Source organism: Triturus cristatus, chromosome 1_2 (genome assembly GCF_964204655.1).
Source record: "Triturus cristatus chromosome 1_2, aTriCri1.1, whole genome shotgun sequence".
Lineage (NCBI taxonomy): Eukaryota > Metazoa > Chordata > Amphibia > Caudata > Salamandridae > Triturus > Triturus cristatus.
Window position 1 is genome coordinate 123,657,362 of NC_140580.1, and position 25,852 is coordinate 123,683,213.

Below are 25,852 nucleotides of genomic sequence, written 5' to 3' on the forward strand. Positions count from 1 at the left end.
AGGCATTAAAATGACTCTAAACCCACTAATTTTAGTTCTAAGAGTTCGAATTCACATGCAATAGTCATTTGCAGACAAAAAATTAAACATTAAAAAATTACCATTTCTGACCATCTGGAGAAAGCTCGTCAGGTCACGGGTCATCGTTTTTCATCAGAAAATTGATTTTTTGGACTGTCGAAAAATTGATTCAAAATGTCATTTAGATTGTGCCTCATGTTGAATAACTACTTTTTAAAGCCTCAATGTGACCAAAATTGCCATTTTTACAGACTTTTTCTCCTACTCAGAAGATTCTATTTCGACCAATTTCAGGCATTAAAATGACTCTAAACACACTAATTTTAGTTCTAAGAGTTCTAATTCACATGCAATATTCATTTGCAGACAAAAAATTAAACATTAAAAAATTACCATTTCTGACCATCTGGAGAAAATTCGACAGGTCACGTCATCGTTTTTCATCAGAAATTTGCTTTTTTGGACTGTCGAAAAATTTATTCAAAATGTCATTTGGATTGTGCCTCATGTTGAATAACTACTTTTTAAAGCCTCAATGTGACCAAAATTGCCATTTTTACAGACTTTTTCTCCTACTCAGAAGATTCTATTTCAACCAATTTCAGGCATTAAAATGACTCTAAACACACTAATTTTAGTTCTAAGAGTTCTAATTCACATGCGATAGTCATTTACAGTCAATAAATTAAACATTAAAAAATTACCATTTCTGACCATCTAGAGAAAATTCGACAGGTCACGGATCATCGTTTTTCATCAGAAATTTGATTTTTGGGACTGTCGAAAAATTGATTCAAAATGTCATTTGGATTGTGCCTCATGTTGAATAAATACATTTTAAAGCCTCAATGTGACCAAAATTGCCATTTTTACAGACTTTTTCATCTACACAGAAGCTTCTATTTCGACCAATTTCAGGCATTAAAATGACTCTAAACACACTAATTTTAGTTCTAAGAGTTCTAATTCACATGCAATATTCATTTGCAGACAAAAAATTAAACATTAAAAAATTACCATTTCTGACCATCTGGAGAAAATTCGACAGGTCACGTCATCGTTTTTCATCAGAAATTTGATTTTTTGGACTGTCGAAAAATTGATTCAAAATGTCATTTGGATTGTGCCTCATGTTGAATAACTACTTTTTAAAGCCTCAATGTGACCAAAATTGCCATTTTTACAGACTTTTTCTCCTACTCAGAAGATTCTATTTCAACCAATTCAGGCATTAAAATGACTCTGAACACACTAATTTTAATTCTAAGAGTTCTAATTCACATGCAATAGTCATTTGCAGTCAAAAAATTAACATAAAAAAATTACCATTTCTGACCATCTGGAGAAAATTCGACAGGTCACGGGTCATCGTTTTTCATCAGAAAATTTGATTTTTTGGACTGTCGAAAAATTGATTCAAAATTTCATTTGGATTGTGCCTCACGTTGAATAAATACATTTTAAAGCCTCAATGTGACCAAAATTGCCATTTTTACAGACTTTTTCTCCTACTCAGAAGCTTCTATTTAGAGCAATTTCAGGCATTAAAATGACTCTAAACACACTAATTTTAGTTCTAAGTGTTCTAATTTACATGCGATAGCCATTTGCAGACAAAAAATTAAACATTAAAAAATTACCATTTCTGACCATCTGGAGAAAATTCGACAGGTCACGGGTCATCGTTTTTCATCAGAAAATTGATTTTTTTGGACTGTCGAAAAATTGATCCAACGTGTCATTTGGATTGTCCCTCCTGTTGAATAACTTCTTTTTAAAGCCTCAATGTGACCAAAATTGCCATTTTTACAGACTTTTTCTCCTACTCAGAAGCTTCTATTTCGACCAATTTCAGGCATTAAAATGACTCTAAGCCCACTAATTTTAGTTCTAAGAGTTCGAATTCACATGCAATAGTCATTTGCAGACAAAAAATTAAACATTAAAAAATGACCATTTCTGACCATCTGGAGAAAGCTCGTCAGGTCACGGGTCATCGTTTTTCATCAGAAAATTGATTTTTTGGACTGTCGAAAAATTGATTCAAAATGTCATTTACATTGTGCCTCATGTTGAATAACTACTTTTTAAAGCCTCAATGTGACCAAATTTGCCATTTTTACAGACTTTTTCTCCTACTCAGAAGCTTCTATTTCGACCAATTTCAGGCATTAAAATGACACTAAACACACTAATTTTAGTTCTAAGAGTTCTAATTCACATGCAATAGTCATTTACAGTCAATAGGTTAAACATTAAAAAATTACCATTTCTGACCATCTGGAGAAAATTCGACAGGTCACGGGTCATTGTTTTTCATCAGAAAATTGATTTTTTGGACTGTCGAAAAATTGATTCAAAATTTCATTTGGATTGTGCCTCATGTTGAATAAATACATTTTAAAGCCTCAATGTGACCAAAATTGCCATTTTTACAGACTTTTTCTGCTACTCAGAAGCTTCTATTTCGACCAATTTCAGGCATTAAAATGACTCTAAACACACTAATCTTAGTTCTAAGAGTTCTAATTCACATGCGATAGTCATTTACAGTCAATAAATTAAACATTAAAAAATTACCATTTCTGACCATCTGGAGAAAATTCGACAGGTCACGTCATCGTTTTTCATCAGAAAATTGATTTTTTGGACTGTCGAAAAATTGATTCAAAATTTCATTTGGATTGTGCCTCATGTTGAATAAATACTTTTTAAAGCCTCAATGTGACCAAAATTGCCATTTTTACAGACTTTTTCTGCTACTCAGAAGCTTCTATTTCGACCAATTTCAGGCATTAAAATGACTCTAAACCCACTAATTTTAGTTCTAAGAGTTCGAATTCACATGCAATATTCATTTGCAGACAAAAAATTAAACATTAAAAAATTACCATTTCTGACCATCTGGAGAAAATTCGACAGGTCACGTCATCGTTTTTCATCAGAAATTTGATTTTTTGGACTGTCGAAAAATTGATTCAAAATGTCATTTGGATTGTGCCTCATGTTGAATAACTACTTTTTAAAGCCTCAATGTGACCAAAATTGCCATTTTTACAGACTTTTTCTCCTACTCAGAAGATTCTATTTCAACCAATTTCAGGCATTAAAATGACTCTAAACACACTAATTTTAATTCTAAGAGTTCTAATTCACATGCAATAGTCATTTGCAGTCAAAAAATTAACATTAAAAAATTACCATTTCTGACCATCTGGACAAAATTCAACAGGTCACGGGTCATCGTTTTTCATCAGAAAATGTATTTTTTGGACTGTCGAAAAATTGATTCAAAATTTCATTTGGATTGTGCCTCATGTTGAATAAATACATTTTAAAGCCTCAATGTGACCAAAATTGCCATTTTTACAGACTTTTTCTCCCACTCAGAAGCTTCTATTTCGACCAATTTCAGCCATTAAAATGACGCTAAACACACTAATTTTAGTTCTAAGAGTTCTAATTCACATGCGATAGTCATTTACAGTCAATAAATTAAACATTAAAAAATTACCATTTCTGACCATCTGGAGAAAATTCGACAGGTCTCGGGTCATCGTTTTTCATCAGATAATTGATTTTTTTGGACTGTCGAAAAATTGATCCAAAATGTCATTTGGATTGTCCCTCCTGTTGAATAACTACTTTTTAAAGCCTCAATGTGACCAAAATTGCCATTTTTACAGACTTTTTCTCCTACTCAGAAGCTTCTATTTCGAACAATTTCAGGCATTAAAATGACTCTAAACACACTAATTTTAGTTCTAAGCGTTCTAATTCACATGCGATAGTCATTTACAGTCAATAAATTAAACATTAAAAAATTACCATTTCTGACCATCTGGAGAAAATTCGACAGGTCACGGGTCATCGTTTTTCATCAGAAAATTGATTTTTTTGGACTGTCAAAAAATTGATCCAAAATGTCATTTGGATTGTCCCTCCTGTTGAATAACTACTTTTTAAAGCCTCAATGTGACCAAAATTGCCATTTTTACAGACTTTTTCTCCTACTCAGAAGCTTCTATTTCGACCAATTTCAGGCATTAAAATGACTCTAAACACACTAATTTTAGTTCTAAGAGTTCTAATTCACATGCAATATTCATTTGCAGACAAAAAATTAAACATTAAAAAATTACCATTTCTAACCATCTGGAGAAAATTCGACAGGTCACGTCATCGTTTTTCATCAGAAAATTGATTTTTTGGACTGTCGAAAAATTGATTCAAAATTTCATTTGGATTGTGCCTCATGTTGAATAAATACATTTTAAAGCCTCAATGTGACCAAAATTGCCATTTTTATAGACTTTTTCTCCCACTCAGAAGCTTCTATTTCGAACAATTTCAGGCATTAAAATGACTCTAAACACACTAATTTTAGTTCTAAGAGTTCTAATTCACATGCGATAGTCATTTACAGTCAATAAATTAAACATTAAAAAATTACCATTTCTGACCATCTGGAGAAAATTCGACAGGTCACGGGTCATCGTTTTTCATCAGAAAATTGATTTTTTTGGACTGTCGAGAAATTGATCCAAAATGTCATTTGGATTGTCCCTCCTGTTGAATAACTACTTTTTAAAGCCTCAATGTGACCAAAATTGCCATTTTTACAAACTTTTTCTCCTACTCAGAAGCTTCTATTTCGACCAATTTCAGGCATTAAAATGACTCTAAACACACTAATTTTAGTTCTAAGAGTTCTAATTCACATGCAATATTCATTTGCAGACAAAAAATTAAACATTAAAAAATTACCATTTCTGACCATCTGGAGAAAATTCGACAGGTCACGTCATCGTTTTTCATCAGAAAATTGATTTTTTGGACTGTCGAAAAATTGATTCAAAATTTCATTTGGATTGTGCCTCATGTTGAATAAATACATTTTAAAGCCTCAATGTGACCAAAATTGCCATTTTACAGACTTTTTCTCCTACTCAGAAGCTTCTATTTCGACCAATTTCAGGCATTAAAATGACTCTAAACACACTAATTTTAGTTCTAAGAGTTCTAATTCACATGCGATAGTCATTTACAGTCAATAGGTTAAACATTAAAAAAATTACCATTTCTGACCATCTGGAGAAAATTCGACAGGTCACGGGTCATCGTATTTCATCAGAAAATTCATTTTTTTGGACTGTCGAAAAATTGATTCAAAATTTCATTTGGATTGTGCCTCATGTTGAATAAATACATTTTAAAGCCTCAATGTGACCAAAATTGCCATTTTTACAGACTTTTTCTCCTACTCAGAAGCTTCTATTTCAACCAATTTCAGGCATTAAAATGACTCTAAACCCACTAATTTTAGTTCTAAGAGTTCGAATTCACATGCAATAGTCATTTGCAGACAAAAAATTAAACATTAAAAAATTACCATTTCTGACCATCTGGAGAAAGCTCGTCAGGTCACGGGTCATCGTTTTTCATCAGAAAATTGATTTTTTGGACTGTCGAAAAATTGATTCAAAATGTCATTTAGATTGTGCCTCATGTTGAATAACTACTTTTTAAAGCCTCAATGTGACCAAAATTGCCATTTTTACAGACTTTTTCTCCTACTCAGAAGATTCTATTTCGACCAATTTCAGGCATTAAAATGACTCTAAACACACTAATTTTAGTTCTAAGAGTTCTAATTCACATGCAATATTCATTTGCAGACAAAAAATTAAACATTAAAAAATTACCATTTCTGACCATCTGGAGAAAATTCGACAGGTCACGTCATCGTTTTTCATCAGAAATTTGCTTTTTTGGACTGTCGAAAAATTGATTCAAAATGTCATTTGGATTGTGCCTCATGTTGAATAACTACTTTTTAAAGCCTCAATGTGACCAAAATTGCCATTTTTACAGACTTTTTCTCCTACTCAGAAGATTCTATTTCAACCAATTTCAGGCATTAAAATGACTCTAAACACACTAATTTTAGTTCTAAGAGTTCTAATTCACATGCGATAGTCATTTACAGTCAATAAATTAAACATTAAAAAATTACCATTTCTGACCATCTAGAGAAAATTCGACAGGTCACGGATCATCGTTTTTCATCAGAAATTTGATTTTTGGGACTGTCGAAAAATTGATTCAAAATGTCATTTGGATTGTGCCTCATGTTGAATAAATACATTTTAAAGCCTCAATGTGACCAAAATTGCCATTTTTACAGACTTTTTCATCTACTCAGAAGCTTCTATTTCGACCAATTTCAGGCATTAAAATGACTCTAAACACACTAATTTTAGTTCTAAGAGTTCTAATTCACATGCAATATTCATTTGCAGACAAAAAATTAAACATTAAAAAATTACCATTTCTGACCATCTGGAGAAAATTCGACAGGTCACGTCATCGTTTTTCATCAGAAATTTGATTTTTTGGACTGTCGAAAAATTGATTCAAAATGTCATTTGGATTGTGCCTCATGTTGAATAACTACTTTTAAAGCCTCAATGTGACCAAAATTGCCATTTTTACAGACTTTTTCTCCTACTCAGAAGATTCTATTTCAACCAATTTCAGGCATTAAAATGACTCTGAACACACTAATTTTAATTCTAAGAGTTCTAATTCACATGCAATAGTCATTTGCAGTCAAAAAATTAACATAAAAAAATTACCATTTCTGACCATCTGGAGAAAATTCGACAGGTCACGAGTCATCGTTTTTCATCAGAAAATTTGATTTTTTGGACTGTCGAAAAATTGATTCAAAATTTCATTTGGATTGTGCCTCACGTTGAATAAATACATTTTAAAGCCTCAATGTGACCAAAATTGCCATTTTTACAGACTTTTTCTCCTACTCAGAAGCTTCTATTTAGAGCAATTTCAGGCATTAAAATGACTCTAAACACACTAATTTTAGTTCTAAGAGTTCTAATTCACATGCGATAGTCATTTACAGTCAATAAATTAAACATTAAAAAATTACCATTTCTGACCATCTAGAGAAAATTCGACAGGTCACGGATCATCGTTTTTCATCAGAAATTTGATTTTTTGGACTGTCGAAAAATTGATTCAAAATGTCATTTGGATTGTGCCTCATGTTGAATAAATACATTTTAAAGCCTCAATGTGACCAAAATTGCCATTTTTACAGACTTTTTCATCTACTCAGAAGCTTCTATTTCGACCAATTTCAGGCATTAAAATGACTCTAAACACACTAATTTTAGTTCTAAGTGTTCTAATTTACATGCGATAGCCATTTGCAGACAAAAAATTAAACATTAAAAAATTACCATTTCTGACCATCTGGAGAAAATTCGACAGGTCACGGGTCATCGTTTTTCATCAGAAAATTGATTTTTTTGGACTGTCGAAAAATTGATCCAACGTGTCATTTGGATTGTCCCTCCTGTTGAATAACTTCTTTTTAAAGCCTCAATGTGACCAAAATTGCCATTTTTACAGACTTTTTCTCCTACTCAGAAGCTTCTATTTCGACCAATTTCAGGCATTAAAATGACTCTAAGCCCACTAATTTTAGTTCTAAGAGTTCGAATTCACATGCAATAGTCATTTGCAGACAAAAAATTAAACATTAAAAAATGACCATTTCTGACCATCTGGAGAAAGCTCGTCAGGTCACGGGTCATCGTTTTTCATCAGAAAATTGATTTTTTGGACTGTCGAAAAATGGATTCAAAATGTCATTTACATTGTGCCTCATGTTGAATAACTACTTTTTAAAGCCTCAATGTGACCAAATTTGCCATTTTTACAGACTTTTTCTCCTACTCAGAAGCTTCTATTTCGACCAATTTAAGGCATTAAAATGACACTAAACACACTAATTTTAGTTCTAAGAGTTCTAATTCACATGCAATAGTCATTTACAGTCAATAGGTTAAACATTAAAAAATTACCATTTCTGACCATCTGGAGAAAATTCGACAGGTCACGGGTCATTGTTTTTCATCAGAAAATTGATTTTTTGGACTGTCGAAAAATTGATTCAAAATTTCATTTGGATTGTGCCTCATGTTGAATAAATACATTTTAAAGCCTCAATGTGACCAAAATTGCCATTTTTACAGACTTTTTCTGCTACTCAGAAGCTTCTATTTCGACCAATTTCAGGCATTAAAATGACTCTAAACACACTAATCTTAGTTCTAAGAGTTCGAATTCACATGCGATAGTCATTTACAGTCAATAAATTAAACATTAAAAAATTACCATTTCTGACCATCTGGAGAAAATTCGACAGGTCACGTCATCGTTTTTCATCAGAAAATTGATTTTTTGGACTGTCGAAAAATTGATTCAAAATTTCATTTGGATTGTGCCTCATGTTGAATAAATACTTTTTAAAGCCTCAATGTGACCAAAATTGCCATTTTTACAGACTTTTTCTCCTACTCAGAAGCTTCTATTTCGACCAATTTCAGGCATTAAAATGACACTAAACACACTAATTTTAGTTCTAAGAGTTCTAATTCACATGCAATAGTCATTTACAGTCAATAGGTTAAACATTAAAAAATTACCATTTCTGACCATCTGGAGAAAATTCGACAGGTCACGGGTCATTGTTTTTCATCAGAAAATTAATTTTTTGGACTGTCGAAAAATTGATTCAAAATTTCATTTGGATTGTGCCTCATGTTGAATAAATACATTTTAAAGCCTCAATGTGACCAAAATTGCCATTTTTACAGACTTTTTCTGCTACTCAGAAGCTTCTATTTCGACCAATTTCAGGCATTAAAATGACTCTAAACACACTAATTTTAGTTCTAAGAGTTCTAATTCACATGCGATAGTCATTTACAGTCAATAAATTAAACATTAAAAAATTACCATTTCTGACCATCTGGAGAAAATTCGACAGGTCACGGGTCATCGTTTTTCATCAGAAAATTGATTTTTTTGGACTGTCGAAAAATTGATCCAACGTGTCATTTGGATTGTCCCTCCTGTTGAATAACTACTTTTTAAAGCCTCAATGTGACCAAAATTGCCATTTTTACAGACTTTTTCTCCTACTCAGAAGCTTCTATTTCGACCAATTTCAGGCATTAAAATGACTCTAAACCCACTAATTTTAGTTCTAAGAGTTCGAATTCACATGCAATAGTCATTTGCAGACAAAAAATTAAACATTAAAAAATGACCATTTCTGACCATCTGGAGAAAGCTCGTCAGGTCACGGGTCATCGTTTTTCATCAGAAAATTGATTTTTTGGACTGTCGAAAAATTGATTAAAAATGTCATTTAGATTGTGCCTCATGTTGAATAACTACTTTTTAAAGCCTCAATGTGACCAAATTTGCCATTTTTACAGACTTTTTCTCCTACTCAGAAGCTTCTATTTCGACCAATTTCAGGCATTAAAATGACACTAAACACACTAATTTCAGTTCTAAGAGTTCTAATTCACATGCAATATTCATTTGCAGACAAAAAATTAAACATTAAAAAATTACCATTTCTGACCATCTGGAGAAAATTCGACAGGTCACGTCATCGTTTTTCATCAGAAAATTGATTTTTTGGACTGTCGAAAAATTGATTCAAAATTTCATTTGGATTGTGCCTCATGTTGAATAAATACATTTTAAAGCCTCAATGTGACCAAAATTGCCATTTTACAGACTTTTCTCCTACTCAGAAGCTTCTATTTTGACCAATTTCAGGCATTAAAATGACTCTAAACACACTAATTTTAGTTCTAAGAGTTCTAATTCACATGCGATAGTCATTTACAGTCAATAGGTTAAACATTAAAAAATTACCATTTCTGACCATCTGGAGAAAATTCGACAGGTCACGGGTCATCGTTTTTCATCAGAAAATTGATTTTTTTGGACTGTAGAAAAATTGATCCAACGTGTCATTTGGATTGTCCCTCCCGTTGAATAACTACTTTTTAAAGCCTCAATGTGACCAAAATTGCCATTTTTACAGACTTTTTCTCCTACTCAGAAGCTTCTATTTCGACCAATTTCAGGCATTAAAATGACTCTAAACCCACTAATTTTAGTTCTAAGAGTTCGAATTCACATGCAATAGTCATTTGCAGACAAAAAATTAAACATTAAAAAATGACCATTTCTGACCATCTGGAGAAAGCTCGTCAGGTCACGGGTCATCGTTTTTCATCAGAAAATTGATTTTTTTGGACTGTCGAAAAATTGATTCAAAATGTCATTTAGATTGTGCCTCATGTTGAATAACTACTTTTTAAAGCCTCAATGTGACCAAATTTGCCATTTTTACAGACTTTTTCTCCTACTCAGAAGCTTCTATTTCGACCAATTTCAGGCATTAAAATGACACTAAACACACTAATTTTAGTTCTAAGAGTTCTAATTCACATGCAATAGTCATTTACAGTCAATAGGTTAAACATTAAAAAATTACCATTTCTGACCATCTGGAGAAAATTCGACAGGTCACGGGTCATTGTTTTTCATCAGAAAATTAATTTTTTGGACTGTCGAAAAATTGATTCAAAATTTCATTTGGATTGTGCCTCATGTTGAATAAATACATTTTAAAGCCTCAATGTGACCAAAATTGTCATTTTTACAGACTTTTTCTGCTACTCAGAAGCTTCTATTTCGACCAATTTCAGGCATTAAAATGACTCTAAACACACTAATTTTAGTTCTAAGAGTTCTAATTCACATGCGATAGTCATTTACAGTCAATAAATTAAACATTAAAAAATTACCATTTCTGACCATCTGGAGAAAATTCGACAGGTCACGGGTCATCGTTTTTCATCAGAAAATTGATTTTTTTGGACTGTCGAAAAATTGATCCAACGTGTCATTTGGATTGTCCCTCCTGTTGAATAACTACTTTTTAAAGCCTCAATGTGACCAAAATTGCCATTTTTACAGACTTTTTCTCCTACTCAGAAGCTTCTATTTCGACCAATTTCAGGCATTAAAATGACTCTAAACCCACTAATTTTAGTTCTAAGAGTTCGAATTCACATGCAATAGTCATTTGCAGACAAAAAATTAAACATTAAAAAATGACCATTTCTGACCATCTGGAGAAAGCTCGTCAGGTCACGGGTCATCGTTTTTCATCAGAAAATTGATTTTTTGGACTGTCGAAAAATTGATTAAAAATGTCATTTAGATTGTGCCTCATGTTGAATAACTACTTTTTAAAGCCTCAATGTGACCAAATTTGCCATTTTTACAGACTTTTTCTCCTACTCAGAAGCTTCTATTTCGACCAATTTCAGGCATTAAAATGACACTAAACACACTAATTTCAGTTCTAAGAGTTCTAATTCACATGCAATATTCATTTGCAGACAAAAAATTAAACATTAAAAAATTACCATTTCTGACCATCTGGAGAAAATTCGACAGGTCACGTCATCGTTTTTCATCAGAAAATTGATTTTTTGGACTGTCGAAAAATTGATTCAAAATTTCATTTGGATTGTGCCTCATGTTGAATAAATACATTTTAAAGCCTCAATGTGACCAAAATTGCCATTTTACAGACTTTTTCTCCTACTCAGAAGCTTCTATTTCGACCAATTTCAGGCATTAAAATGACTCTAAACACACTAATTTTAGTTCTAAGAGTTCTAATTCACATGCGATAGTCATTTACAGTCAATAGGTTAAACATTAAAAAATTACCATTTCTGACCATCTGGAGAAAATTCGACAGGTCACGGGTCATCGTATTTCATCAGAAAATTCATTTTTTTGGACTGTCGAAAAATTGATTCAAAATTTCATTTGGATTGTGCCTCATGTTGAATAAATACATTTTAAAGCCTCAATGTGACCAAAATTGCCATTTTTACAGACTTTTTCTCCTACTCAGAAGCTTCTATTTCAACCAATTTCAGGCATTAAAATGACTCTAAACCCACTAATTTTAGTTCTAAGAGTTCGAATTCACATGCAATAGTCATTTGCAGACAAAAAATTAAACATTAAAAAATTACCATTTCTGACCATCTGGAGAAAGCTCGTCAGGTCACGGGTCATCGTTTTTCATCAGAAAATTGATTTTTTGGACTGTCGAAAAATTGATTCAAAATGTCATTTAGATTGTGCCTCATGTTGAATAACTACTTTTTAAAGCCTCAATGTGACCAAAATTGCCATTTTTACAGACTTTTTCTCCTACTCAGAAGATTCTATTTCGACCAATTTCAGGCATTAAAATGACTCTAAACACACTAATTTTAGTTCTAAGAGTTCTAATTCACATGCAATATTCATTTGCAGACAAAAAATTAAACATTAAAAAATTACCATTTCTGACCATCTGGAGAAAATTCGACAGGTCACGTCATCGTTTTTCATCAGAAATTTGCTATTTTGGACTGTCGAAAAATTGATTCAAAATGTCATTTGGATTGTGCCTCATGTTGAATAACTACTTTTTAAAGCCTCAATGTGACCAAAATTGCCATTTTTACAGACTTTTTCTCCTACTCAGAAGATTCTATTTCAACCAATTTCAGGCATTAAAATGACTCTAAACACACTAATTTTAGTTCTAAGAGTTCTAATTCACATGCGATAGTCATTTACAGTCAATAAATTAAACATTAAAAAATTACCATTTCTGACCATCTAGAGAAAATTCGACAGGTCACGGATCATCGTTTTTCATCAGAAATTTGATTTTTGGGACTGTCGAAAAATTGATTCAAAATGTCATTTGGATTGTGCCTCATGTTGAATAAATACTTTTTAAAGCCTCAATGTGACCAAAATTGCCATTTTTACAGACTTTTTCTGCTACTCAGAAGCTTCTATTTCGACCAATTTCAGGCATTAAAATGACTCTAAACACACTAATTTTAGTTCTAAGAGTTCTAATTCACATGTGATAGCCATTTGCAGACAAAAAATTAAACATTAAAAAATTACCATTTCTGACCATCTGGAGAAAATTCGACAGGTCACGGGTCATCGTTTTTCATCAGAAAATTGATTTTTTTGGACTGTAGAAAAATTGATCCAACGTGTCATTTGGATTGTCCCTCCCGTTGAATAACTACTTTTTAAAGCCTCAATGTGACCAAAATTGCCATTTTTACAGACTTTTTCTCCTACTCAGAAGCTTCTATTTCGACCAATTTCAGGCATTAAAATGACTCTAAACCCACTAATTTTAGTTCTAAGAGTTCGAATTCACATGCAATAGTCATTTGCAGACAAAAAATTAAACATTAAAAAATGACCATTTCTGACCATCTGGAGAAAGCTCGTCAGGTCACGGGTCATCGTTTTTCATCAGAAAATTGATTTTTTTGGACTGTCGAAAAATTGATTCAAAATGTCATTTAGATTGTGCCTCATGTTGAATAACTACTTTTTAAAGCCTCAATGTGACCAAATTTGCCATTTTTACAGACTTTTTCTCCTACTCAGAAGCTTCTATTTCGACCAATTTCAGGCATTAAAATGACACTAAACACACTAATTTTAGTTCTAAGAGTTCTAATTCACATGCAATAGTCATTTACAGTCAATAGGTTAAACATTAAAAAATTACCATTTCTGACCATCTGGAGAAAATTCGACAGGTCACGGGTCATTGTTTTTCATCAGAAAATTAATTTTTTGGACTGTCGAAAAATTGATTCAAAATTTCATTTGGATTGTGCCTCATGTTGAATAAATACATTTTAAAGCCTCAATGTGACCAAAATTGCCATTTTTACAGACTTTTTCTGCTACTCAGAAGCTTCTATTTCGACCAATTTCAGGCATTAAAATGACTCTAAACACACTAATTTTAGTTCTAAGAGTTCTAATTCACATGCGATAGTCATTTACAGTCAATAAATTAAACATTAAAAAATTACCATTTCTGACCATCTGGAGAAAATTCGACAGGTCACGGGTCATCGTTTTTCATCAGAAAATTGATTTTTTTGGACTGTCGAAAAATTGATCCAACGTGTCATTTGGATTGTCCCTCCTGTTGAATAACTACTTTTTAAAGCCTCAATGTGACCAAAATTGCCATTTTTACAGACTTTTTCTCCTACTCAGAAGCTTCTATTTCGACCAATTTCAGGCATTAAAATGACTCTAAACCCACTAATTTTAGTTCTAAGAGTTCGAATTCACATGCAATAGTCATTTGCAGACAAAAAATTAAACATTAAAAAATGACCATTTCTGACCATCTGGAGAAAGCTCGTCAGGTCACGGGTCATCGTTTTTCATCAGAAAATTGATTTTTTGGACTGTCGAAAAATTGATTAAAAATGTCATTTAGATTGTGCCTCATGTTGAATAACTACTTTTTAAAGCCTCAATGTGACCAAATTTGCCATTTTTACAGACTTTTTCTCCTACTCAGAAGCTTCTATTTCGACCAATTGCAGGCATTAAAATGACACTAAACACACTAATTTCAGTTCTAAGAGTTCTAATTCACATGCAATATTCATTTGCAGACAAAAAATTAAACATTAAAAAATTACCATTTCTGACCATCTGGAGAAAATTCGACAGGTCACGTCATCGTTTTTCATCAGAAAATTGATTTTTTGGACTGTCGAAAAATTGATTCAAAATTTCATTTGGATTGTGCCTCATGTTGAATAAATACATTTTAAAGCCTCAATGTGACCAAAATTGCCATTTTACAGACTTTTTCTCCTACTCAGAAGCTTCTATTTCGACCAATTTCAGGCATTAAAATGACTCTAAACACACTAATTTTAGTTCTAAGAGTTCTAATTCACATGCGATAGTCATTTACAGTCAATAGGTTAAACATTAAAAAATTACCATTTCTGACCATCTGGAGAAAATTCGACAGGTCACGGGTCATCGTATTTCATCAGAAAATTCATTTTTTTGGACTGTCGAAAAATTGATTCAAAATTTCATTTGGATTGTGCCTCATGTTGAATAAATACATTTTAAAGCCTCAATGTGACCAAAATTGCCATTTTTACAGACTTTTTCTCCTACTCAGAAGCTTCTATTTCAACCAATTTCAGGCATTAAAATGACTCTAAACCCACTAATTTTAGTTCTAAGAGTTCGAATTCACATGCAATAGTCATTTGCAGACAAAAAATTAAACATTAAAAAATTACCATTTCTGACCATCTGGAGAAAGCTCGTCAGGTCACGGGTCATCGTTTTTCATCAGAAAATTGATTTTTTGGACTGTCGAAAAATTGATTCAAAATGTCATTTAGATTGTGCCTCATGTTGAATAACTACTTTTTAAAGCCTCAATGTGACCAAAATTGCCATTTTTACAGACTTTTTCTCCTACTCAGAAGATTCTATTTCGACCAATTTCAGGCATTAAAATGACTCTAAACACACTAATTTTAGTTCTAAGAGTTCTAATTCACATGCAATATTCATTTGCAGACAAAAAATTAAACATTAAAAAATTACCATTTCTGACCATCTGGAGAAAATTCGACAGGTCACGTCATCGTTTTTCATCAGAAATTTGCTTTTTTGGACTGTCGAAAAATTGATTCAAAATGTCATTTGGATTGTGCCTCATGTTGAATAACTACTTTTTAAAGCCTCAATGTGACCAAAATTGCCATTTTTACAGACTTTTTCTCCTACTCAGAAGATTCTATTTCAACCAATTTCAGGCATTAAAATGACTCTAAACACACTAATTTTAGTTCTAAGAGTTCTAATTCACATGCGATAGTCATTTACAGTCAATAAATTAAACATTAAAAAATTACCATTTCTGACCATCTAGAGAAAATTCGACAGGTCACGGATCATCGTTTTTCATCAGAAATTTGATTTTTGGGACTGTCGAAAAATTGATTCAAAATGTCATTTGGATTGTGCCTCATGTTGAATAAATACATTTTAAAGCCTCAATGTGACCAAAATTGCCATTTTTACAGACTTTTTCATCTACTCAGAAGCTTCTATTTCGACCAATTTCAGGCATTAAAATGACTCTAAACACACTAATTTTAGTTCTAAGTGTTCTAATTTACATGCGATAGCCATTTGCAGACAAAAAATTAAACATTAAAAAATTACCATTTCTGACCATCTGGAGAAAATTCGACAGGTCACGGGTCATCGTTTTTCATCAGAAAATTGATTTTTTGGGACTGTCGAAAAATTGATCTAACGTGTCATTTGGATTGTCCCTCCTGTTGAATAACTTCTTTTTAAAGCCTCAATGTGACCAAAATTGCCATTTTTACAGACTTTTTCTCCTACTCAGAAGCTTCTATTTCGACCAATTTCAGGCATTAAAATGACTCTAAGCCCACTAATTTTAGTTCTAAGAGTTCGAATTCACATGCAATAGTCATTTGCAGACAAAAAATTAAACATTAAAAAATGACCATTTCTGACCATCTGGAGAAAGCTCGTCAGGTCACGGGTCATCGTTTTTCATCAGAAAATTGATTTTTTGGACTGTCGAAAAATTGATTCAAAATGTCATTTACATTGTGCCTCATGTTGAATAACTACTTTTTAAAGCCTCAATGTGACCAAATTTGCCATTTTTACAGACTTTTTCTCCTACTCAGAAGCTTCTATTTCGACCAATTTCAGGCATTAAAATGACACTAAACACACTAATTTTAGTTCTAAGAGTTCTAATTCACATGCAATAGTCATTTACAGTCAATAGGTTAAACATTAAAAAATTACCATTTCTGACCATCTGGAGAAAATTCGACAGGTCACGGGTCATTGTTTTTCATCAGAAAATTGATTTTTTGGACTGTCGAAAAATTGATTCAAAATTTCATTTGGATTGTGCCTCATGTTGAATAAATACATTTTAAAGCCTCAATGTGACCAAAATTGCCATTTTTACAGACTTTTTCTGCTACTCAGAAGCTTCTATTTCGACCAATTTCAGGCATTAAAATGACTCTAAACACACTAATCTTAGTTCTAAGAGTTCTAATTCACATGCGATAGTCATTTACAGTCAATAAATTAAACATTAAAAAATTACCATTTCTGACCATCTGGAGAAAATTCGACAGGTCACGTCATCGTTTTTCATCAGAAAATTGATTTTTTGGACTGTCGAATAATTGATTCAAAATTTCATTTGGATTGTGCCTCATGTTGAATAAATACTTTTTAAAGCCTCAATGTGACCAAAATTGCCATTTTTACAGACTTTTTCTGCTACTCAGAAGCTTCTATTTCGACCAATTTCAGGCATTAAAATGACTCTAAACACACTAATTTTAGTTCTAAGAGTTCTAATTCACATGTGATAGCCATTTGCAGACAAAAAATTAAACATTAAAAAATTACCATTTCTGACCATCTGGAGAAAATTCGACAGGTCACGGGTCATCGTTTTTCATCAGAAAATTGATTTTTTTGGACTGTAGAAAAATTGATCCAACGTGTCATTTGGATTGTCCCTCCCGTTGAATAACTACTTTTTAAAGCCTCAATGTGACCAAAATTGCCATTTTTACAGACTTTTTCTCCTACTCAGAAGCTTCTATTTCGACCAATTTCAGGCATTAAAATGACTCTAAACCCACTAATTTTAGTTCTAAGAGTTCGAATTCACATGCAATAGTCATTTGCAGACAAAAAATTAAACATTAAAAAATGACCATTTCTGACCATCTGGAGAAAGCTCGTCAGGTCACGGGTCATCGTTTTTCATCAGAAAATTGATTTTTTTGGACTGTCGAAAAATTGATTCAAAATGTCATTTAGATTGTGCCTCATGTTGAATAACTACTTTTTAAAGCCTCAATGTGACCAAATTTGCCATTTTTACAGACTTTTTCTCCTACTCAGAAGCTTCTATTTCGACCAATTTCAGGCATTAAAATGACACTAAACACACTAATTTTAGTTCTAAGAGTTCTAATTCACATGCAATAGTCATTTACAGTCAATAGGTTAAACATTAAAAAATTACCATTTCTGACCATCTGGAGAAAATTCGACAGGTCACGGGTCATTGTTTTTCATCAGAAAATTAATTTTTTGGACTGTCGAAAAATTGATTCAAAATTTCATTTGGATTGTGCCTCATGTTAAATAAATACATTTTAAAGCCTCAATGTGACCAAAATTGCCATTTTTACAGACTTTTTCTGCTACTCAGAAGCTTCTATTTCGACCAATTTCAGGCAATAAAATGACTCTAAACACACTAATTTTAGTTCTAAGAGTTCTAATTCACATGCGATAGTCATTTACAGTCAATAAATTCAACATTAAAAAATTACCATTTCTGACCATCTGGAGAAAATTCGACAGGTCACCACGGGTCATCGTTTTTCATCAGAAAATTGATTTTTTTGGACTGTCGAGAAATTGATCCAACGTGTCATTTGGATTGTCCCTCCTGTTGAATAACTACTTTTTAAAGCCTCAATGTGACCAAAATTGCCATTTTTACAGACTTTTTCTCCTACTCAGAAGCTTCTATTTCGACCAATTTCAGGCATTAAAATGACTCTAAACCCACTAATTTTAGTTCTAAGAGTTCGAATTCACATGCAATAGTCATTTGCAGACAAAAAATTAAACATTAAAAAATGACCATTTCTGACCATCTGGAGAAAGCTCGTCAGGTCACGGGTCATCGTTTTTCATCAGAAAATTGATTTTTTGGACTGTCGAAAAATTGATTAAAAATGTCATTTAGATTGTGCCTCATGTTGAATAACTACTTTTTAAAGCCTCAATGTGACCAAATTTGCCATTTTTACAGACTTTTTCTGCTACTCAGAAGCTTCTATTTCGACCAATTTCAGGCATTAAAATGACTCTAAACACACTAATTTTAGTTCTAAGAGTTCTAATTCACATGCGATAGTCATTTACAGTCAATAAATTCAACATTAAAAAATTACCATTTCTGACCATCTGGAGAAAATTCGACAGGTCACGGGTCATCGTTTTTCATCAGAAAATTGATTTTTTTGGACTGTCGAAAAATTGATCCAACGTGTCATTTGGATTGTCCCTCCTGTTGAATAACTACTTTTTAAAGCCTCAATGTGACCAAAATTGCCATTTTTACAGACTTTTTCTCCTACTCAGAAGCTTCTATTTCGACCAATTTCAGGCATTAAAATGACCCTAAACACACTAATTTCAGTTCTAAGAGTTCTAATTCACATGCAATATTCATTTGCAGACAAAAAATTAAACATTAAAAAATTACCATTTCTGACCATCTGGAGAAAATTCGACAGGTCACGTCATCGTTTTTCATCAGAAAATTGATTTTTTGGACTGTCGAAAAATTGATTCAAAATTTCATTTGGATTGTGCCTCATGTTGAATAAATACATTTTAAAGCCTCAATGTGACCAAAATTGCCATTTTACAGACTTTTTCTCCTACTCAGAAGCTTCTATTTCGACCAATTTCAGGCATTAAAATGACTCTAAACACACTAATTTTAGTTCTAAGAGTTCTAATTCACATGCGATAGTCATTTACAGTCAATAGGTTAAACATTAAAAAATTACCATTTCTGACCATCTGGAGAAAATTCGACAGGTCACGGGTCATCGTATTTCATCAGAAAATTCATTTTTTTGGACTGTCGAAAAATTGATTCAAAATTTCATTTGGATTGTGCCTCATGTTGAATAAATACATTTTAAAGCCTCAATGTGACCAAAATTGCCATTTTTACAGACTTTTTCTCCTACTCAGAAGCTTCTATTATAACCAATTTCAGGCATTAAAATGACTCTAAACCCACTAATTTTAGTTCTAAGAGTTCGAATTCACATGCAATAGTCATTTGCAGACAAAAAATTAAACATTAAAAAATTACCATTTCTGACCATCTGGAGAAAGCTCGTCAGGTCACGGGTCATCGTTTTTCATCAGAAAATTGATTTTTTGGACTGTCGAAAAATTGATTCAAAATGTCATTTAGATTGTGCCTCATGTTGAATAACTACTTTTTAAAGCCTCAATGTGACCAAAATTGCCATTTTTACAGACTTTTTCTCCTACTCAGAAGATTCTATTTCGACCAATTTCAGGCATTAAAATGACTCTAAACACACTAATTTTGGTTCTAAGAGTTCTAATTCACATGCAATATTCATTTGCAGACAAAAAATTAAACATTAAAAAATTACCATTTCTGACCATCTGGAGAAAATTCGACAGGTCACGTCATCGTTTTTCATCAGAAATTTGCTTTTTTGGACTGTCGAAAAATTGATTCAAAATGTCATTTGGATTGTGCCTCATGTTGAATAACTACTTTTTAAAGCCTCAATGTGACCAAAATTGCCATTTTTACAGACTTTTTCTCCTACTCAGAAGATTCTATTTCAACCAATTTCAGGCATTAAAATGACTCTAAACACACTAATTTTAGTTCTAAGAGTTCTAATTCACATGCGATAGTCATTTACAGTCAATAAATTAAACATTAAAAAATTACCATTTCTGACCATCTAGAGAAAATTCGACAGGTCACGGATCATCGTTTTTCATCAGAAATTTGATTTTTGGGACTGTCGAAAAATTGATTCAAAATGTCATTTGGATTGTGCCTCATGTTGAATAAATACATTTTAAAGCCTCAATGTGACCAAAATTGCCATTTTTACAGACTTTTTCATCTACACAGAAGCTTCTATTTCGACCAATTTCAGGCATTAAAATGACTCTAAACACACTAATTTTAGTTCTAAGAGTTCTAATTCACATGCAATATTCATTTGCAGACAAAAAATTAAACATTAAAAAATTACCATTTCTGACCATCTGGAGAAAATTCGACAGGTCACGTCATCGTTTTTCATCAGAAATTTGATTTTTTGGACTGTCGAAAAATTGATTCAAAATGTCATTTGGATTGTGCCTCATGTTGAATAACTACTTTTTAAAGCCTCAATGTGACCAAAATTGCCATTTTTACAGACTTTTTCTCCTACTCAGAAGATTCTATTTCAACCAATTTCAGGCATTAAAATGACTCTGAACACACTAATTTTAATTCTAAGAGTTCTAATTCACATGCAATAGTCATTTGCAGTCAAAAAATTAACATAAAAAAATTACCATTTCTGACCATCTGGAGAAAATTCGACAGGTCACGGGTCATCGTTTTTCATCAGAAAATTTGATTTTTTGGACTGTCGAAAAATTGATTCAAAATTTCATTTGGATTGTGCCTCACGTTGAATAAATACATTTTAAAGCCTCAATGTGACCAAAATTGCCATTTTTACAGACTTTTTCTCCTACTCAGAAGCTTCTATTTAGAGCAATTTCAGGCATTAAAATGACTCTAAACACACTAATTTTAGTTCTAAGAGTTCTAATTCACATGCGATAGTCATTTACAGTCAATAAATTAAACATTAAAAAATTACCATTTCTGACCATCTAGAGAAAATTCGACAGGTCACGGATCATCGTTTTTCATCAGAAATTTGATTTTTTGGACTGTCGAAAAATTGATTCAAAATGTCATTTGGATTGTGCCTCATGTTGAATAAATACATTTTAAAGCCTCAATGTGACCAAAATTGCCATTTTTACAGACTTTTTCATCTACTCAGAAGCTTCTATTTCGACCAATTTCAGGCATTAAAATGACTCTAAACACACTAATTTTAGTTCTAAGTGTTCTAATTTACATGCGATAGCCATTTGCAGACAAAAAATGAAACATTAAAAAATTACCATTTCTGACCATCTGGAGAAAATTCGACAGGTCACGGGTCATCGTTTTTCATCAGAAAATTGATTTTTTTGGACTGTCGAAAAATTGATCCAACGTGTCATTTGGATTGTCCCTCCTGTTGAATAACTTCTTTTTAAAGCCTCAATGTGACCAAAATTGCCATTTTTACAGACTTTTTCTCCTACTCAGAAGCTTCTATTTCAACCAATTTCAGGCATTAAAATGACTCTAAACCCACTAATTTTAGTTCTAAGAGTTCGAATTCACATGCAATAGTCATTTGCAGACAAAAAATTAAACATTAAAAAATTACCATTTCTGACCATCTGGAGAAAGCTCGTCAGGTCACGGGTCATCGTTTTTCATCAGAAAATTGATTTTTTGGACTGTCGAAAAATTGATTCAAAATGTCATTTAGATTGTGCCTCATGTTGAATAACTACTTTTTAAAGCCTCAATGTGACCAAAATTGCCATTTTTACAGACTTTTTCTCCTACTCAGAAGATTCTATTTCGACCAATTTCAGGCATTAAAATGACTCTAAACACACTAATTTTAGTTCTAAGAGTTCTAATTCACATGCAATATTCATTTGCAGACAAAAAATTAAACATTAAAAAATTACCCTTTCTGACCATCTGGAGAAAATTCGACAGGTCACGTCATCGTTTTTCATCAGAAATTTGCTTTTTTGGACTGTCGAAAAATTGATTCAAAATGTCATTTGGATTGTGCCTCATGTTGAATAACTACTTTTTAAAGCCTCAATGTGACCAAAATTGCCATTTTTACAGACTTTTTCTCCTACTCAGAAGATTCTATTTCAACCAATTTCAGGCATTAAAATGACTCTAAACACACTAATTTTAGTTCTAAGAGTTCTAATTCACATGCGATAGTCATTTACAGTCAATAAATTAAACATTAAAAAATTACCATTTCTGACCATCTAGAGAAAATTCGACAGGTCACGGATCATCGTTTTTCATCAGAAATTTGATTTTTGGGACTGTCGAAAAATTGATTCAAAATGTCATTTGGATTGTGCCTCATGTTGAATAAATACATTTTAAAGCCTCAATGTGACCAAAATTGCCATTTTTACAGACTTTTTCATCTACACAGAAGCTTCTATTTCGACCAATTTCAGGCATTAAAATGACTCTAAACACACTAATTTTAGTTCTAAGAGTTCTAATTCACATGCAATATTCATTTGCAGACAAAAAATTAAACATTAAAAAATTACCATTTCTGACCATCTGGAGAAAATTCGACAGGTCACGTCATCGTTTTTCATCAGAAATTTGATTTTTTGGACTGTCGAAAAATTGATTCAAAATGTCATTTGGATTGTGCCTCATGTTGAATAACTACTTTTTAAAGCCTCAATGTGACCAAAATTGCCATTTTTACAGACTTTTTCTCCTACTCAGAAGATTCTATTTCAACCAATTTCAGGCATTAAAATGACTCTGAACACACTAATTTTAATTCTAAGAGTTCTAATTCACATGCAATTTGCAGTCAAAAAATTAACATAAAAAAATTACCATTTCTGACCATCTGGAGAAAATTCGACAGGTCACGGGTCATCGTTTTTCATCAGAAAATTTGATTTTTTGGACTGTCGAAAAATTGATTCAAAATTTCATTTGGATTGTGCCTCACGTTGAATAAATACATTTTAAAGCCTCAATGTGACCAAAATTGCCATTTTTACAGACTTTTTCTCCTACTCAGAAGCTTCTATTTAGAGCAATTTAAGGCATTAAAATGACTCTAAACACACTAATTTTAGTTCTAAGAGTTCTAATTCACATGCGATAGTCATTTACAGTCAATAAATTAAACATTAAAAAATTACCATTTCTGACCATCTAGAGAAAATTCGACAGGTCACGGATCATCGTTTTTCATCAGAAATTTGATTTTTTGGACTGTCGAAAAATTGATTCAAAATGTCATTTGGATTGTGCCTCATGTTGAATAAATACATTTTAAAGCCTCAATGTGACCAAAATTGCCATTTTTACAGACTTTTTCATCTACTCAGAAGCTTCTATTTCGACCAATTTCAGGCATTAAAATGACTCTAAACACACTAATTTTAGTTCTAAGTGTTCTAATTTACATGCGATAGCCATTTGCAGACAAAAAATTAAACATTAAAAAATTACCATTTCTGACCATCTGGAGAAAATTCGACAGGTCACGGGTCATCGTTTTTCATCAGAAAATTGATTTTTTTGGACTGTCGAAAAATTGATCCAACGTGTCATTTGGATTGTCCCTCCTGTTGAATAACTTCTTTTTAAAGCCTCAATGTGACCAAAATTGCCATTTTTACAGACTTTTTCTCCTACTCAGAAGCTTCTATTTCGACCAATTTCAGGCATTAAAATGACTCTAAGCCCACTAATTTTAGTTCTAAGAGTTCGAATTCACATGCAATAGTCATTTGCAGACAAAAAATTAAACATTAAAAAATTACCATTTCTGACCATCTGGAGAAAGCTCGTCAGGTCACGGGTCATCGTTTTTCATCAGAAAATTGATTTTTTGGACTGTCGAAAAATTGATTCAAAATGTCATTTACATTGTGCCTCATGTTGAATAACTACTTTTTAAAGCCTCAATGTGACCAAATTTGCCATTTTTACAGGCTTTTTCTCCTACTCAGAAGCTTCTATTTCGACCAATTTCAGGCATTAAAATGACACTAAACACACTAATTTTAGTTCTAAGAGTTCTAATTCACATGCAATAGTCATTTACAGTCAATAGGTTAAACATTAAAAAATTACCATTTCTGACCATCTGGAGAAAATTCGACAGGTCACGGGTCATTGTTTTTCATCAGAAAATTGATTTTTTGGACTGTCGAAAAATTGATTCAAAATTTCATTTGGATTGTGCCTCATGTTGAATAAATACATTTTAAAGCCTCAATGTGACCAAAATTGCCATTTTTACAGACTTTTTCTGCTACTCAGAAGCTTCTATTTCGACCAATTTCAGGCATTAAAATGACTCTAAACACACTAATCTTAGTTCTAAGAGTTCTAATTCACATGCGATAGTCATTTACAGTCAATAAATTAAACATTAAAAAATTACCATTTCTGACCATCTGGAGAAAATTCGACAGGTCACGTCATCGTTTTTCATCAGAAAATTGATTTTTTGGACTGTCGAATAATTGATTCAAAATTTCATTTGGATTGTGCCTCATGTTGAATAAATACTTTTTAAAGCCTCAATGTGACCAAAATTGCCATTTTTACAGACTTTTTCTGCTACTCAGAAGCTTCTATTTCGACCAATTTCAGGCATTAAAATGACTCTAAACACACTAATTTTAGTTCTAAGAGTTCTAATTCACATGCGATAGCCATTTGCAGACAAAAAATTAAACATTAAAAAATTACCATTTCTGACCATCTGGAGAAAATTCGACAGGTCACGGGTCATCGTTTTTCATCAGAAAATTGATTTTTTTGGACTGTAGAAAAATTGATCCAACGTGTCATTTGGATTGTCCCTCCCGTTGAATAACTACTTTTTAAAGCCTCAATGTGACCAAAATTGCCATTTTTACAGACTTTTTCTCCTACTCAGAAGCTTCTATTTCGACCAATTTCAGGCATTAAAATGACTCTAAACCCACTAATTTTAGTTCTAAGAGTTCGAATTCACATGCAATAGTCATTTGCAGACAAAAAATTAAACATTAAAAAATGACCATTTCTGACCATCTGGAGAAAGCTCGTCAGGTCACGGGTCATCGTTTTTCATCAGAAAATTGATTTTTTTGGACTGTCGAAAAATTGATTCAAAATGTCATTTAGATTGTGCCTCATGTTGAATAACTACTTTTTAAAGCCTCAATGTGACCAAATTTGCCATTTTTACAGACTTTTTCTCCTACTCAGAAGCTTCTATTTCGACCAATTTCAGGCATTAAAATGACACTAAACACACTAATTTTAGTTCTAAGAGTTCTAATTCACATGCAATAGTCATTTACAGTCAATAGGTTAAACATTAAAAAATTACCATTTCTGACCATCTGGAGAAAATTCGACAGGTCACGGGTCATTGTTTTTCATCAGAAAATTAATTTTTTGGACTGTCGAAAAATTGATTCAAAATTTCATTTGGATTGTGCC